Source organism: Astatotilapia calliptera, chromosome 7, assembly GCF_964374335.1.
Source record: "Astatotilapia calliptera chromosome 7, fAstCal68.1, whole genome shotgun sequence".
NCBI classification, from domain to species: Eukaryota; Metazoa; Chordata; class Actinopteri; order Cichliformes; family Cichlidae; genus Astatotilapia; species Astatotilapia calliptera.
In genome coordinates, this window is record NC_137428.1 from 67,149,645 (window position 1) to 67,160,999 (window position 11,355).

Consider the following 11,355-nt stretch of genomic DNA (forward strand, 5'->3'; position numbering starts at 1 on the left):
ACACCCTGGAGGACGGGGCTGTGGCCCCCCCACACTCCCTAGCAGATCGTTACATGGAGAAACCTTTGGAATACAAGCGCGCTGATCCACACAGGTATGCACACGGGTGTTCACTGCTCGTAGACTTAAATTACACCTTTCTTGGCTGCTACTTCGAAGCACATCTGTCCTGCGTGCTGCACAACAACAATCAATATTTAGTATTTACTGCTGTTTACACTTAGCTAGATTAATGCGATGGTGTTGTGTTTAGTATGTTGCTTTGTTTTTTGTTTTTTTTTGTCTTTTTTGCTTGTTTTCTATTCTTCTCTCAACAGGTGATCCAGGAGATTTTTATTTTTTTTCTCCCCCCCTTTCTCACTGTCCCTCCCCCCTTCTGTTTTTCCTTTCCTTCCTCTTTCTTTCTCCCTTTCCTATCCCTCACTCATGTCTGTCCCGTCTGTAACATCTGAAAATAAAATATAATAAATAATAAAAACAAAGATCGACCAAATGGACCAATACGGCAATGCCACGATGATCCATTTGGCAAAGTAAATCCATTGGGTATCCTTGTTGGTCTTCAGACAACAATTCTGATGGCTAAAGAACCAAATGGGACAGGCAGAAAAAAAAATGTTGCCCGGTCTGCCGTGGTTTATCACAGCAGACCTATTCAGAGTGTACACTGTCTCTTGCTGTATGACAGGTGGGAGAGGCTTCAGCCCTCTCATGAACCTGAACTGGATAAGCAAACAAAACTGAATGGCTAACTGGCTGGATTGGTGGATCATTTTAAATGAACCAAGCAAGAAAACTAGTTTGACCACAAACATGTGTGACATGTCACAGCTTCTGCAGGAAAAGTGTATTTGCAAAACCACTGTTTTAAAGGTTAACTGATTAGAGAGACCAAGTATGATTCAGTGTTTTGTAATTATCTGTTTGTAAATATATTGTGAATGATTAGAAGTGTATTGTGCATCTAACAGATAATCTTCAGTTACCTTTTGATGATTAGCTTGAACTAGTAGACATAAACAGGAAAGGAATGTGATAGGCATGTAGGGGAGACCGGGGACAGTTGTGACATTTCTGTCTGTATCTTGGAGATCTTTTAAGGTAGTGGATTCAAAATACAATGCAAAGTATTTACATGTCTCTGCTATTAAATAGTAGAGCTATTCTCTCTGCAACGCAGTTGATAATCGCATGGCATCGTCTCAAACACAAAGAGTGAAATGTTACAATTAACCCTATAGTCTGGATTAGTTGTAACATACCCTGGGGTGAGATGTAACACAATGAAACAAGGGTACTGACAAAATCTTAACATGTAATCTTTTTTATTCAACACCTGAATGCACTTATAAACATTTATGTAGCTCTCTCTCTCTCTCTCTCTCTCTCTCTGTGTGTGTGTGTGTGTGTGTGTGTGTGTGTGTGTGTGTGTGTGTGTGTGTAGGAGTGTTTGACAGAGTGCAGAAATATAGCTTTTGAACATATTCTAACAAAAAAAGGCAACTTTTCACCAACTGAATATTTCAATCATTTTGTTTGGCCTTCATTGAGTCTGGCCTCATTGGCTCAGTGGGCATTATAACCTGCAACTCTTGCACTAACATTTGAACATAATAATAAAGCTGAAAAAAATGTAGCTTTGGACCAGCTTCATCAACTGATCTGCATGTGTTTTTGTCAAGTTTTTAATCACCATCGGAATCACAGTGGTGACAGATGTATGGCACTCCTGGAGTGCAGGCCTCATGAGCCCACAGAGTACAGGCCAGGCATTTAACCCAAGCTTCTTCTGGCTTTGAGTTATCCATGCACACGATACAGAAATTCTCAACAGCATCTGAGGAATCTGTGTTGTCCTGTTCAGTGTTATTCATTTTTAGATTTTTCTTTCGTGATGTGGAAAGCTTGGATTGTTTTAGATTTGTGGAAGTGGATTTGCCTTGTTTCTGGCACAGCCTCTTCTTTGGGAAACTTATTTTCCTCCTTCTCTGGTCTGCTTCAAGGGCCATCTTAACTGGTGTATCTGTAACATGGTAGACTAATGTGCCTGTGTTAATTCAGCTCCATATTATTGTGTGAAGTTGCACTGGGTTGGGAGTGGTTTTGTGTGTGTGTCACATTTTTGGTGAGCCAATGGCTGGAATGGGGTTGGACTAATTAGAGGCAGGTGTACTTGATTGCACTGATACACTGGTCTACTTATAGCCCACACTACAAACACTGCTGTGTCGTTTTGTCTCTCTGTGCAGATATGTTTGGGATGGATGGGTTTTGTCCTATGAATTCTATAGTGAAAGTGTCGTTTTGTCTCTCTGTGCAGGCCAGGGCCTATTATATGCCACAGCCTAAAGGCAGCAGAGTTGCAGAGGCTGGAGTGACCACTGGCTATATGCTTACAAGGTGGTGGGTCTCCAAGGACAACTTCTAACCCTGTTACAGGCAACACGTGGAGTGCAACTGGCCGTGTGGCATAGCTGGCTCTGGCCTTGAGACTGTGTGTTTTTTATACAATTCATAAATGGGACACTGGACTGTTTTATCTTTTATCTCTTGATATATATTTTTGTCAATAAATTATCTTTTAGAATTTTATTGACTGTCATCTTTTTGCCCACGACAGAGACGGTTGGTCAGACCTAGAATCTTTCTTTGGGTGTGTTACAACTGGCGTTGTCGACAGGATCTGGCTACCATAATCTGTAGTGGGCAAAAGCAAGATGACTGATCAGAGTGAATCACAGTCTGGCCCAAATAGAGAAGCACCAGTTTCTAGTGCAGGGTTTAGGCCCTTTGGTATGATCCCTATGTTTAATATGGTCACAACTAAATTTAGAGGGAAGGATTCAGATATTAGTCTAGGTGAATGGAAAAGTAATTTGCAGACAACATTTGCTTTGCAAGGAGTTCCTGTAGATTTTAGAGCAGAATTAACACTCTGTTGCTTAGAAGGCAAGGCTAAAAGAGAGATTTTAATTCTAGCACCAGAGAAGCGTAATTCACCTGAGCTAATTTTTAATGAGTTAGAGAAGTTGTATGGGGATAAAACAACTGCTTCGGTCCTGCGCTCTCAGTTCTTCAATGCTCATCAAGAAACACATGAAGACATCAGTTCATTTGCACTGAGATTACAAGAACATTTTCTCAGGTTAAAGAGGAAGGACCCTAGAGGTATGAATGACGAAGATATTCTTCTCAGAGATCATCTGGTTGAAGGCTTGAGAGACACTGCCCTTAGAGGTGAATTCAGAACAAAAATTCTAATGAATGCTCAGTTGACATTTGCAGAAATTAAAGCAGAACTAATCCTGAGGGAACACGTTTATGGTGAAATGGTTGATCCAGTCCAGTGTTTTGCTGCCAAAGGTAGATACAAGACCTGTAATGCTAAGGATATGGAACAGATCAAATCAGAGTTGTGGGAGGACATGAACAAGCAAATGACCACACAATTCAATGATTTATCACAGACTTTGATCAAAGAAATCCGATCAGAACTTCATCAAGCTACACAAAAGACTTTGGACTGGAAACAGACTGACCAGTCCAGATCAAGAAAGAAAGGAGGGAGCAGACCCAGAGTTTACTCAAACAGGTATGATGAACAAGGTAGCCCCATCTGTAACACGTGTTCCCAGCCAGGCCACATAGCTCGGTTCTGTAAAAGCAAGCCTAGATCTGGATCGTTAAACTAGACGACACCACTGTGGCGGCCCAGACAGTGGGTTGTGTCAATGCCAATGGGCCTCAAACTGATGTGAAAAAACTGATTGGAAAAGTTCCTAAAGTCAGCTTGTGTCTTGATGATGTCCCAATACAGTGTATTCTGGATACTGGATCAAATGTGTCACTGATAAAGAACAGCTACTTCTCTAAACACTTTGGCAGTAATGGGATGAAATTGAAGGATGCAAGCAGCTGGCTGGCGCTCGAGGCTGCTAATGGACTAGATATTCCATACCTGGGTTATGTATTGCTACATGTGAAGATTGGACAGGTGGAACTCCCTGAATGTGGTTTTTTGGTGATTAAGGACCAATGTTTAACCGACAGTGAAGGCGTCCTGGGTATGAATGTTATTTCACAGTGTTATGAAAAAATGGATCAGGAGAAGCCATTAGCCTACCTCTCCTCTAGTGGGGCCGAACAGAGAGCTTGGACTACTGCTTTTCAGATTTGTGCCAGTCAGGCACGGTTTGCAGCTTCAGATGGGTCCATTGGGTATGTACGTACCATAAATCGCCATCCTATACAGATTCCCCCTCGGAGTGAGATGTTGGTTTGGGGTCGTACGAAGACTGGAGTGGATGGCAGGGATTATCAATGCCTGGTGGAACCTGTCGAGGTGGGTGAAGTCTTAATTGCTAGAACATTATCTACAGTCCATGATGGGAGGCTTTTGATTAGGGTCCAAAACCTTAATGACTCACCAATGTACCTTTACAGACATCAGAAGTTGGCTAAGACTTTTATTATTGACCCAGCAGATATCATACAAGAGAATAGTGTGAACATGACTCGTGTTGGTGTAAACACAGTTAGAGTGAGTATGGACCAAACGCAAGCCCTGCCCAAGGATAAATGCATGTTCCCTGATTTAACTGATCTTCATTTGTCCACAGAGGAATTGGAGAAACTGCAGGCTTTATTGCATAAGCACCGAGCAGTGTTTGCTGTGCATAAATAATTTCCCCCAGGGATCAATAAAGTATTCTGATTCTGATTCTGATTCTGATGAGGAAGATTATGGATTGACAAGAACCATGCAGCATTCAATTCCTACAGGCAATGCTGCACCAGTCCGTGAACGCTACAGACAAATTCCACCAAAGTTATATCAGGAGGTGAAGAGTTTTATTCAAGGTATGTTGGATGCTAACATCATTGTGCCTAGTTGCAGTCCATGGGCTTCTCCGGTTGTGTTAGTCCGTAAGAAGGATGGGACACTTAGATTTTGTGTGGATTATCGTAAACTTAATGCTGTGACCCATAAAGATGCTTACCCTCTTCCAAGAATAGAAGAGTCACTTGCCAGTTTGGGTAACGCAAAGTATTTTTCCACACTTGATCTTGCCAGTGGATATTGGCAGGTTGGGGTGTCCCCACCAGACAGAGAAAAAACAGCCTTCACTACACCCATGGGTTTATTTGAATTCACCAGAATGCCCTTTGGCTTGTCAAATGCACCAGCCACCTTCCAAAGGTTGATGCATGTATGCCTGTGTGGCGAGACAAGGTTGGGATATAAAGTAAATACTCTTCAGTTTTAAAGAACGACAACGCCACCCTGGGAATTTCACCCAGAGAATACTGGAAATGACACTAAATCACCAGAAAGGCACTTAGGTTCGCTATACTCAGTCCAGAGACGAGGTTCAATGATCAACAAATTCACAATTTATTAATAATTATTTAAAACACCATATAAAAGCACAATCATAAATATTCAAGTACAAATATGCTTAAAAAGGTATTCAGAGCTGAGGCTTACCAGTGGAGGGGCAGGGATGCCACACACAAACTAAAGAAAGAAAACACACCCAAAACACAAGTGCAACAGACTATCACACACACTCACACTAATAAACTAAACAAGGCAGGTGTGTACACTCAAGGGATCCCACCACCAAGGCACCCTAGTCTCCTCCACGTCAGCACTCCGCATCTGAATAAAAAGAAAGAAAGAAAATTTTAATATATTACAACAAACTAATGTGTAGCACCGGGGGATAACCCAACTGCAGGACCACACTGGTGATCCACAGCTAGAAAAAGGGCCTCCCACCAGTGGTGTAACAGAGAATCCAAACTACAAATCAAAAAGCAATAAAACCACATACAATCTGAATAAAACTCTAAAATCTGGAGCAAACGGAATCGCCGTACTGCTCCAACTTGCCGTCCACACGACGATAAGTTAACAGTCAATCAATATGCACGCCAGCTGACTCCGATAACCGGCATGCATATGGCCGTTGTCCACGCCGACGTCCACTGTAAAAGCTGACAGCAGCAGGGAGAGAATTCTCACAACGGGAACAGACGGTAAAAGCACAGCAAGGCAAAACAGCAGCACTTCAGTTCACGTAACTTGGCGCAAAACTAAGGTCCACACTTCCTGCAAAACATAATAAATAATTACTATAAAAGAACAATAGAAGGCAGAGAGCGTAACAAAAGTTGATTACGTACCAAGTAAGCCGGGTCACAGAACGTAAGCAGAATAGCTCAGAGGAGGCTTCTATAGCTACGACCAGCCGCGATGGAGGCTTCAGAAGAATAACCCACAAACGATCTCTACCACACCGAGGAAGTCAGGTGACCAAAAAGGAGATCACAGGCAAGCGATCCAGAGACACTCAAATGGCCACTATTTATACTAGCGCCCCCTAATGGGCCAGGCTGAAAGTGGGTTGGACCGCGGGATAACATTCATCCTGCCACACCTGGGTGAAGAAAACTTACAGTCTGTACTTGTCTACTTAGATGATGTAGTAATCTATTCTCCAGATTTTGACACCCACTTGGTTCATTTGGATGCAGTCCTTGGTAAACTGTCAAAGCATGGCCTCAAATTAAAACCCAAGAAGTGCTGTCTTCTAAAACCAGAGGTTCAGTATTTGGGTCATCGTGTTTCAGCAAAAGGGGTTGCTCCAGACCCTGACAAGATTAAATGTATTCAAGAATGGCCTATTCCAACTGTGAAACAATTACAATCATTTCTGGGTCTGGCAGGCTATTATCGGAGATTTGTGAAAGATTTTGCAAGAATTGCCCAACCATTAAATCAAATATTAGTTGGAGCATCACAAAATTCTAAGAGGAAGGATGTTCCCTTGTCCACTAAATGGAACTCTACATGTGACACAGCCTTTAGTTCTTTAAAAATGGCTCTAACATCTGCACCAGTGTTGGCTTTTGCTGATTTTAATCTACCTTTCATCTTGTACACAGATGCCAGCAACCAGGGCTTAGGAGCTGTACTTGCACAAGTTCAGGATGGAAAAGAGAAAGTAATTGCTTTTGCTAGTAGGAGTTTGAGCCCTTCTGAGAAAAATGATAAGAACTATAGCTCCTTCAAACTTGAGTTTCTGGCCTTGACCTGGGCAGTAACCAAGAAATTTGCTGAATATCTGTATTGTGTACCCTTTACAGTTTACACAGACAATAACCCTTTGGTACATTTGAGTTCAGCCAAACTTGGTAGCTTAGAGCAGAGATGGGCAGCACGTCTGGCTAGTTTTCAATTTGAGATCAAATATAGGCCAGGGCGTATTAATCAGAGTGCAGATGGACTATCCAGATATCCATCACCTGTAGTATCCGAGGCTACAGAGGGACAAAGGGAAGAAGTAGAGGTTCCATCCTTTAAACAGGTTGAAGTAAATGTGGTCAGAGCAATGTGTGTTGGCGTAAGCAACTCTAACCAGGAGGGTTTACAAAATGTAACCTGTGGTGTGCCTCTGTTTCCTGAACGCACGCCATCTCAGCGGTCTGCCTTGCAAGGGGAGGACTCAACGCTAAGAAGGGTGGCCTGGTATCTACGGAGGGGCCATCAGCCAAATAAGCATGAGAGGCAACAGGAGTCTAAACCTGTTCTCTGTCTTCTGTGGCACTGGGAACGACTGTCACTAAAAGATGGAGTGCTGTGTCGGACATCACATGATACCAAGGAGGTCGATCCAGTAGTTCAAATTTTGGTTCCTGAGGGTGAGAAGTATTCTATATGGCAACTGTACCATGAATATGCAGGACACTGGGGCCCAGAAAAAACAATATCCCTCATTAAAAGAAGATATTTCTGGCCCAAATTAAATGCTGATGTTATAAATTGGTGTTCCCAATGTAAGGCCTGTGTACTGCGTAAAGCGGCTGCTGCGAAACATGCTCCTTTGATTCCCATTAAGACATCTGCACCCATGGAACTGTTGTCTGTAGACTTTTTGTCTATAGGTGGTCCAGAAGATCTGTATCATAATGTTTTGGTCATGGTGGATCACTTCAGTAAATTTGCTTGGGCTGCAGTTACAAAAGATCAGACTGCAGTGACGACAGCTAAAGCACTTTGGAGCAAGGTAATTCAGCCCTTCGGTGCACCGAGACAACTGCTGTCAGATCAAGGTCCTAACTTTGAATCGCAACTAGTGCAGGAGCTGTGTGAATTGTATGGTATAAAGAAGGATCATACAACACCCTATCACCCAGCTGGAAATGGGGCCTGTGAACGGCTTAATCGGACTCTTCTGGGGTTGCTGGGCACATTAGGTGAAGAGAGGAGAAACTGGCGAGATCACCTGCCTGAGATGATCCAGGTATATAACCATACAGTGCACAGTTCTACAGGATATTCACCACATTATTTGATGTTTGGAAGGCATGGATTTCTTCCCCAGGATCGGCTGATGGGCCTTACTGAAAATGCGGGCTGCTCTTCTGTAAGCAACTGGGTGCAATACCATCAGAGACGGCTGCAGTATGCCTTCCGAAAAGCTCAAGACCATAGAGACTCTGAAATGTCCCAGCAAAAGAAATATCATGACCTAAAAGCAGATGCTCTTCCATTGCTGCCTGGAGAGAGAGTATTGCTACAGGACTTGAGAGCAAGGGGCCGAGGTAAGTTGGCAGATAGGTGGGAGCAGCGACCTTATGTCGTCATAAAACAAGCAGATCCTGATTTCCGGTGTATGTGATTAGACAAGAAGGGGGAAATGTTGAGAAAGTGATGCATCGTAACTTAATGAGACCTTGTTTGCTACCTATGCAACAAGATATGCAGAACTCTAGGAGTGAGGTGGAGACAGCCAGGCAGGAAGATTTAAAAACTGGAAATGCATTGCCACACACTGGTAGATCTCCAGCTGCTCCACCCTGGGTTGGGTTTTGGCTTCCTACAGAAATCCCTCTCGAGGCTGAATGCATCGAGACAGGACTCATTCATCAAGAACCCAGACAGTCAACAAGAACAACCAAAGGACTGCCTCCACAGAGATTTGGAGACTAATATTTATAGATTACATGGTCATTGGGACAATGACCATTTCAGCAGGGAGGGGTGTAACATGGTAGACTAATGTGCCTGTGTTAATTCAGCTCCATATTATTGTGTGAAGTTGCACTGGGTTGGGAGTGGTTTTGTGTGTGTGTGTGTCACATTTTTGGTGAGCCAATGGCTGGAATGGGGTTGGACTAATTAGAGGCAGGTGTACTTGATTGCACTGATACACTGGTCTACTTATAGCCCACACTACAAACACTGCTGTGTCGTTTTGTCTCTCTGTGCAGGTATGTACTGTGATGAAATCAGATATGTTTGGGATGGATGGGTTTTGTCCTATGAATTCTATAGTGAAAGTGTCGTTTTGTCTCTCTGTGCAGGCCAGGGCCTATTATATGCCACAGCCTAAAGGTAGCAGAGTTGCAGAGGCTGGAGTGACCACTGGCTATATGCTTGCAGGGTGGTGGGTCTCCAAGGACAACTTCTAACCCTGTTACAGGCAACACGTGGAGTGCAACTGGCCGTGTGGCATAGCTGGCTCTGGCCTTGAGACTGTGTGTTTTTTATATGATTCATAAATGGGACACTGGACTGTTTTATCTTTTATCTCTTGATATATATTTTTGTCAATAAATTATCTTTTAGAATTTTATTGACTGTCATCTTTTTGCCCACGACAGAGACGGTTGATTAGACCTAGAATCTTTCTTTGGGTGTGTTACATATCGGTGAGTATTGCTGTTTGTTTCCGTTTTCTTCCCGTTAAAGGGGTTTTTCTAGATCCAGCTTTTGGTAAGGGTCGCACATCTTCTGGGTTAAAGCCCAAGCAGGTCTGTTGGTTTTCATCACAGCCTGATGAGGGAGCAGCTTGGAGGTCAGTTAGAAGACTGGAGATGTGAGCATCTGGAGGAGTGGTCATGTCGTCAGCTGTAGGACTGGTGAAATGAGCAGCAAGAAGAGCGGACTGTTGGTCAGCTGGAGAAATGTCCATATGGACTGTTGGAGAACGACAATCTGTGACCTGTGATGGAGCAAAGTCACTTTCCTCAAATATGTTTGGATTGTATGGCCAAATTCCACAGCACTGGAATTCAGCCTGTATATTCTTTGGCGTAGCTGCTGCTGGAAGTGCCATCCTGACGAGACCTGGTATTTCATATATTGTCATGGTCTTTCCTGGATTCATTCTCATCCAGGAATCACTTGCACTGTTCACCATCTTTTTCAGTGGGCTATAAACACTCCTGTCGAGTGGTTGGAGTTTGTGACGACAGTGAGGGGGAAATGTGAGCATCACAATTCCATTGCTCTTGCAGAAGTCAATGGCTGCAACTGACAGGTGTGAACTGTGGTTATCCATGAGAGGAATCACTTTTTCATGGCGGACCTTGGTGTGGTTTGCAAAGTGCTTCAGAAACATGAGGAACTCTTCTTCTTGCATCCATCCTTATTGATTTCCACTGCCAATACTTGCTACTGGCCCATCTCTGACAAAGTGGTCTGCATAACATATGTGTGGGAAACATCGGAGGAATTGTGTTGCCAGTGGCATTGACTGCACATACAAGGGTGACCAGTGAACCTCTCTCTGTTGATGTCATTGCCCCAACTTGTTTAGTGCCACGTTTTGCAATCACTCTGTCTGGGGTTAATATTCCATATGTCATTTGCAGTTAAGTTGTGTCTCTTTAGCAATTCATCAAATTTTTTGAAAAACGTTTGTGACCCGTGGTAGGTACCTATTTAAAATAGGACAGAGCCGTAGGCGCACAGTCAGTTTAAAAGAGTTTAATTTTTAATACAAAATAAAAGAAACAGTGTAACAGCAGCACCTAAAAACAATTAAAAACGTTACCTTATTAAAAAAACGATAAGACTGTACGATTGCCCGTGAGGCAGGACAAGCGCTGCGGAGAACAGTTTAAAAACAAATCGACATAGCACACAGGTTAAAAATGGACGGCAACTCACACATGACCCCAAATGGGTAAAACACTATAGAAAAAAAAAGGCAAATCTTCGGTGCCGTCTTCACTCGGGCCCCCCGCTGTGCATGCAAGAGCGGGGAGACAAAAAAGGATTTGTTTTCCCTGCAGCACCTTCACCGCCTGCGAATCAATATCTGTGGTGCCTACTGATACAGAAAAAGTAAAACAAAAAACCAAAACCATCGACAGCCGCAGCAGTCAGTCTGTCGGCTTACACCAGTTTAAAACAAATTAAAACACACTGATGTGTCGGGTCCTTTGCCCGCAGCCAGAAATCCACCTGGCAAAGCAGCAGCTCGGTACTCTGTGAATAAAAGGCAGGAGATCACTAGCTGGACAATAAAACACAGGAATATTCCTCCACTGAATTGGTTT

At 43.2% G+C, this 11,355-nt stretch overlaps 1 long non-coding RNA gene across 1 annotated transcript; it reads right to left on the minus strand.

Annotated features, from left to right (window-relative positions):
- Nucleotides 1–5,371: 5,371 nt before the first annotated feature.
- On the minus strand, nt 5,372–6,437 carry LOC145429831 (uncharacterized). Its single transcript, XR_013910163.1, has 2 exons — nt 6,190–6,437; nt 5,372–6,115 (listed from the first exon to the last, which is right to left on the minus strand). It is a non-coding gene; the product is annotated as an uncharacterized LOC145429831 (long non-coding RNA).
- Between the last annotated feature and the right edge of the window lie 4,918 nt (nt 6,438–11,355).